This window comes from Myotis brandtii, unplaced genomic scaffold, assembly GCF_000412655.1.
Source record: "Myotis brandtii unplaced genomic scaffold, ASM41265v1 scaffold352, whole genome shotgun sequence".
Lineage (NCBI taxonomy): Eukaryota > Metazoa > Chordata > Mammalia > Chiroptera > Vespertilionidae > Myotis > Myotis brandtii.
The window spans coordinates 54,211-61,253 of NW_005363542.1; the positions used below are offsets into that span (position 1 = coordinate 54,211).

The 7,043-nt window shown below is 41.6% G+C and overlaps 1 pseudogene; it reads left to right on the forward strand.

Moving 5' to 3' along the window:
• Positions 1 to 5,224: 5,224 nt before the first annotated feature.
• On the forward strand, positions 5,225 to 6,140 carry LOC102247275 (annotated as a pseudogene).
• The last annotated feature ends 903 nt before the right edge of the window (positions 6,141 to 7,043 follow it).

Genomic DNA, 7,043 nt, shown 5'->3' on the forward strand with positions numbered 1-7,043 from the left:
CAAGATCCAGTCAGGAACTTTGAAAGTACAACCAATGGAATGCACCTAACTCTAGCAATCACCATAGTTATGACAAATAATTGGAAGAGGATATCATAAGGCCTCCCTCTGATAAAGGAGGAAACATTTTTTCCAAAGCCTCCCCCTCCTGCAGGCTCAGACCTCCCTCTAGTAATTAGGATGAGCCTTAGTAGTTGGAATATGAATTTGAAGATCTGCCCCAATACTATAGGACTCACAGCATACTTGTCAGTCTAGCTCTCTTGTGGTGCCCCATTTTCCCAGGGCTGACTCCTTTGGAGCAGCTATAAACACTTCACTTTGCTCTTGCCTCCCTCCCACAACACACACACCTAAAGTGCAATTCCTGAAAATTCAGTCCTTGTCTTTACTACCTCCTGACAATCTCCTCTGGCCATTATTTAAAATCAGTTAAACCTCAAAAGGAGTAAAAATTAAGTGAGTTGTCAGCTCTCCCTCTGATAAAGGAGGAAACATTTTTTCCAAAGCCTCCCCCTCCTGCAGGCTCAGACCTCCCTCTAGTAATTAGGATGAGCCTTAGTAGTTGGAATATGAATTTGAAGATCTGCCCCAATACTATAGGACTCACATCACACTTGTCAGTCTAGCTCTCTTGTGGTGCCCCAGTTCAGCTTCTACCATTTTCCCAGGCCTGACTCCTTTGGAGCAACTATAAACACTTCACTTTGCTCTTGCCTCCCTCCCCCAACACACACACCTAAGGTGCAATTCCTGAAATTCAGTCCTTGTCTTTACTACCTCCTGACAATCTCCTCTGGCCATTATTTAAAATCAGTTAAACCTCAAAAAGAGTAAAAATTAAGTGAGTTATCAGCTGTTAAAATGTGTATCCATTTTGGGGGACACCTTATATTTCTCCTGCCCTTAACAATAATTCTCTGGGCTATATTGCTCTTGCCTTATTGCATGGATGCCATGCCTCACCTACCAGAATGGACCTTCCTCAGAACCAAAGCTGGGCCCGATCCCATCATCAGGCCCTCATAGTGGCAAGGTCAAGTTCTGGGTCCCAACTTTCCCCATCTGTGTCAGCTTGCTGGTATTGATCACTTGAGGATTATAGTTTAATGAAAAGAAATGTACTTTAAAAAAGATTAGTTCTTGACTTTTATTGTTTTTTATTGTTAGTTCGCATAGGCATCTAAAATATCAAAAGATAAAATAGTGTGGTTCATAAGTTGATGTATATTATTCCGCTATAATTATGGCCACCTTATTGACATTGATACTGCGGGAAGCCACCGCTTGCCAATACTGTCAGTAGAGTAAAAATTAAGTGAGTTATCAGCTGTTAAAATGTGTATCCATTTTGGGGGACACCTTATATTTCTCCTGCCCTTAACAATAATTCTCTGGGCTATATTGCTCTTGCCTTATTGCATGGATGCCATGCCTCACCTACCAGAATGGACCTTCCTCAGAACCAAAGCTGGGCCCGATCCCATCATCAGGCCCTCATAGTGGCAAGGTCAAGTTCTGGGTCCCAACTGTCCCCATCTGTGTCAACTTGCTGGTATTGATCACCTAAGGTTTATAGTTTAATGAAAAGAAATATACTTTAAAAAAGATTAGTTCTTGACTTTTATTATTTTTTATTGTTAGTTCGCATAGGCATCTAAAATATCAAAAGATAAAATAGTGTGGTTCATAAATGGGTGTCTATTATTCAGCTATAATTATGGCCACCTTATTGACATTGATACTGCGGGAAGCCACCGCTTGCCAATACTGTCAGTGCACCAAGGAACGCGGAAGGCCAATGGACCTTGGGCGCTAACAGGGCTGACACTAAGTACCTGGTCTGTTGAGATAGTGGTGGCTCAAGGCAATTCCCTAACCTGATAATCCTTTTACTGTTTACCAAACTTTACCTTTGATGTGCCTGTATGCATTGCTAAAGGGCAAATGTGTATTCAAGTAAATAAAAAGCTGACCAGCCAGAAGTCTGTGTGCCTCTTCAAGAAAGAGGTCTCCACCTGGCCCCCAAAGCCTTCTAAATTCATATTTCCTGTATAGTATTTTCATTTGTGTGTCGGCCCCTCCAGATCCTGAACTCCGCCTCAAAGATCGTGGCATGATACATAATTACAATACTGAGTAATGGATACATAAATCAGGAGCTACACATCCTGCATTCAAACCCTAGCTTTGACATTTACCAACTTTGGGCCAGTGGACAAAATTAACAAGTGCTTCAATTTCTTCAACTATGAAATGGGAGAGGGGGAAAATGATTCCTTTCTCAGGAGTTGTGAGGATTATTAAATGTGAATGAAACCATTGTAATAACCTGGTTATTATGAACAGGAAAGAAATAAAGTGAAGACTAGGTAATATAAGCATGCCATTTATACAGCTTTGCTAATTTAACACTTTCTAAGTCTATTCTTGCTGATCAATAGGTGAAGGAACTAGACAAAGGCAATTTAGTCACATGCCCTGTAAAGTCTGAGAGACGTGGGATGGTGCCTACCTGTCTGTCAGCCACACCTGGGAGTGAATCAGCGGTCAGAATAAGTGTGGTCATTGCAAGGACACAAAACCTGAATATTTAAACTTCTAAACAAAGGAGCCTCTCTCTCTCTCTCACTGGCATGCCAGGTTCCTGGATCCCCTGAGCTCATATGGCCCACAGCTATGTGGGACCCACAAATGGACTAAGGGACTTTTAATTCATCTGAATGCTGAACTGATGAGGCTGCTGCATGGAACAGAAGCTCTGGACACTGGCCCTCCTTTTGGCTCTACCGGACCCCCAGCTGCACCTTTTTAAGGGACATGGGACTTTGCACCCCTAGAAATGTAACTCCACACAGATGAAGTATTTTACCACATCTCATTCTCCTATGTGAATCCTAGGAAATTCACTTTCTAAAGATATCACAAGGACCTCACTCCTATGAGTGATGGAGATGTTTCATTCTCCAGTGACCACACCTGGGAGTGAATCAGCGGTCAGAATAAGTGTGGTCATTGCAAGGACACAAAACCTGAATATTTAAACTTCTAAACAAAGGAGCCTCTCTCTCTCTCTCACTGGCATGCCAGGTTCCTGGCTCCCCTGAGCCCATGTGGCCCACAGCTATGTGGGACCCACAAATGGACTAAGGGACTTTTAATTCATCTGAATGATGAACTGATGAGGCTGCTGCATGGAACAGAAGCTCTGACACTGGCCCTCCTTTTGGCTCTACTGGACCGGCAGATGCACCTTTTTAAGGACTGGTTTAAGGGACATGGGACTTTGCACCCCTAGAAATGTAACTCCACACAAATGAAGTATTTTACCACATCTCATCCTCCTATGTGAATCCTAGGAAGTTCACTTTCTAAAGATATCACAAGGACCTTACTCCTATGAGTGATGGAGATGTTTCATTCTCCAGTGACATGTTGATATATATGAAGTTTTTATAGTAGAGCCTTCCTCATAATAAATGCTCAACAATTAGATACAGGCTACCATATCTAACAAATAATTATTAGAGTCATAGAGAAGATCAAATAGGACAAAATCAGTGCTATGCTGAAATCAATGCTAACTCTCCCATGAAGACTTCTATGACCCTCCCATGACAATCTGAATTTGCCTTCAATATGCCAGTAATTCTTTAGCAGAGAGGTTTGAAGTCCTAGGTTTGCCTTGACAGCTTACTACCTGTGTGAACATTCTTTATCTATTAAATGTAGAAAATAGTGTTTCCTACCCAATAGCACTAGCTTTATTATTAAGTTTGTTAAGACATATAAAGCACTTCTAGAAGAAGCCTGACATATAGAAAGCACCTAAGTGTTGGCTAACTTCTATTATTAGTGTACTTCATACAATAGACAGATGAAATGATGAAACCAGAATATCCCTAAGGGATTGGAGCCAGGAGGAATCCATGTTCCTGACAAATGGGCCGTTTGTCATCAGCTCCAGTCCCAAACAAAAGTTTCCCCCCATAAAGTGAGTTCAAATCTTAATTGCAGCCTAAAAATTCACCAGATGAACAGGATCATTCAGATCAGAAGGAAGCAATCATAGCCACAGCCTCCTACAAACAGAGAAAGCAGGCAAATCAAGCATAGCAAGTACATATAACAATTGAAATTTTGCAAAGTTTTTAAGGGATGCAATCTTTCTTAGAAAGTCAGTGAGAGACTGCACTTTAAAAGATCAAATGGATAAAGACTCAGAAAAAAAATTAGGGGCCCCAAGCAAGAGGGCAATAATCTGACATACACTGGTATGAGGCAATAATAGTATAGACACAAAAGACGATCAAAAGAACCTAAAGCAGTGGTTCTCAACCTTGGCTGCACATTAGAATCACCTGGGAACCTTTTTAAAATCCTGATTTCTGGGCCTCATCCTCCGGAAATTCTGTTTCTTTGTTACTAATGTTGTGGCCCCACCTAGTAACAAAGAAACAGAATTTCCGGAGGATGAGGCCCAGAAATCAGGATTTTAAAAAGATTCCCAGGTGATTCTAATGTGCAGCCAAGGTTGAGAACCACTGACCTAAAGGAAGAGAATTTCAGAGTGGACCAAGATGTAGATAATACCAGATTCTTAGTGACTATGTCCGAGAAATGAAACCCGAAGTTCCATTCTATACCATGTGTAAGTGTATATAAACATGTCGTAGTCAGTCACATACTAAAATTTAGAGAATATTTCCTTTTTTAAAAAAGACACAGTTATTCAGCATCATGATCAGACTACCACAATTTGCAATAAATAGCATGGGCACAAAAAAAATCTACATTAAAACCCTTTATTGGGATGCTTTACACTTTCCACAGAACAGAAAGGAAAATAACCTGTGATACAATTAGTCATAAGTACAGTCCTCAAGTTTCTTGCCCATTCACATGAGTTAATTAGCAATCAATAGCATGGGTAAAAAAAATCTACATTAAAACCCTTTGTTGGATGCTTTACACTTTCCACAGAACAGAAGGAAAAATAACCTGTGATACAATTAGTCACAAGTACAGTCCTCAAGTTTCTTGCCCATTCACATGAGTATTGTCTAAAACATGTCTTCTCTGAAGCAGCTATGCCCTGCCACCACTGTGCTTGGCTGAGTTCACAAATCTGTTGTAACCTGTAGCTTCCCTGTCACTTATCTGGCTCTCCTCTCCTCTAAGCTTTGTTTCCTGGCAGTAATTAAAACCTCTGCCACTGCCATAGCTTTCTGCCAGGGGACACCGTCAAGTAGCATCATTGAACTCCACCCTCTGGCAGTTGTCATGTCTAAGTCGGTCTCCCAAAGAGAACAAACAGCTGCACAAGCTCTTTGTTGGAGGTTTGAGCTTTGAAACAACCAATGAGAGTCTGAGGAGCCATGCTGAGCAATGGGGACACTCACAGATTGTGGTGGTGAGAGATCAAACACCAAGTGCCCCAGGGGCTTTGGACACGATGCAAGGCTCCAGGAGGTGGATGGAAGAGTTGTGGAACCAGGAAGGGCTGTCCGAAGAGAAGATTCTCAAAGACCTGGTGCCCACTTAACTGTGAAAAAGACTTTTGTCGGTGGTATTAAAGAAGACACTGAAGAACATCACCTAAGAGATTATTTTGAACAGCATGGGGAAAATTGAAATGACTGAAAAAATCATGACTGACCAAGGCAGTGGCAGAAAGAGAGGTTTCGCTTTTGTAACCTTTGATGACCATGACTCTGTGGACAGGATTGTCATTCAGAAATATCATCCTGTGAATGGCCACAACTATGAAGTAAGGAAAGCCCCATCTAAGTAAGAGATGGCTAGTGCTTCATCCAGCCAAAGAGTCAAAGTGGTTCTAGGAATTTTGGAGGTGCCGTGGAGGTGGTTTTGATGGGAATGACAACTTTGGTTGTGAGGAAACGTCAGTGATCGAGGTGGCTTCGGTGGCAGTCGTGGTGGGGGTGGACATGGTGTTGGATATGGTGGCAGGGGGGATGGCTAGAATGGATTTGATAATGATGGACGCAATGTGGGAGGTGGAGGACGCTACAATGATTTTGGCCATTACAACCATCTATCTTCCTATTGGAGCCATGAAAGGAGGAAACTTTGGAGGCAGAAGCTCTGGCACCTACAGTGGAGTATATTTCTTATTTTAAATGTAGATTCAGTTATGTTCAACCAAAGCTCCTCTGATCCTCCTCCTCCCAAGTAGAGGTTAAACTCCCCTATGGTCATTGAAGGCTGGACAACAGATCGGCCTTGACTGCTAACTACCTGTGTGACCTCGGCAAAGTCATTTCATCTCACTCCCCAGTCGTCTCCTTGCCTGCCAAGTGGAGCTAATGCTGGAATCTGCCTAACAGGAGCAGCGTGATTATTAAATTAGCTACCACAAACGCAATCCTTAGAAGGGTGCACAACACACAGAAAACATACATACTTTCTGTGTTCCCATGAGGTACCAAGTTAAAGGATGTCACCATTTGTTGTTTACTATCTAGACTAACTGCACCCCCACTGACTATTCTAATCAATATTGTAGAAGCTAAAGAGGGGAAGGGGGAGGGGCAAAAGCAGATAAAAAACATGATAGAATATTGTATTCTGCCTTGTTCACCAGGGCTCGGTCCCACAGTCAGGTTTACAAGGTTCATTTTCTCTGAACTTGAATTACATTACAATCTGGGTCACTAGGAATGGGCTGCTTAGGAACCTGAATGGCTCCTTTGATCTCTGTGATACCTGACATTGAACATGGTGCCAGGCACAGACCGGTGTCTCAAAAAATAAATGAGGAAAGATTAACGAATGAGTATCAAATAAGAAAAAAAGTATTCTAAATCCAGGACTACTTACTAAAATCAGCAGACTTTTAAACTTGTTAACAAAACAAAATTATCATCTTAATGTGTGTGGGGTTTTTTTTTTAAATAGGTTACAGCTAAAAACATCAGCAGTGCTTCTTAAAGTGAATTGTGCAAAACTTTAAGTTGGAAATCTTAAAATGTTTTAACTGAATATTACTACCATTTCCTTCTGTCACTTAAAGAGTTTTAAAA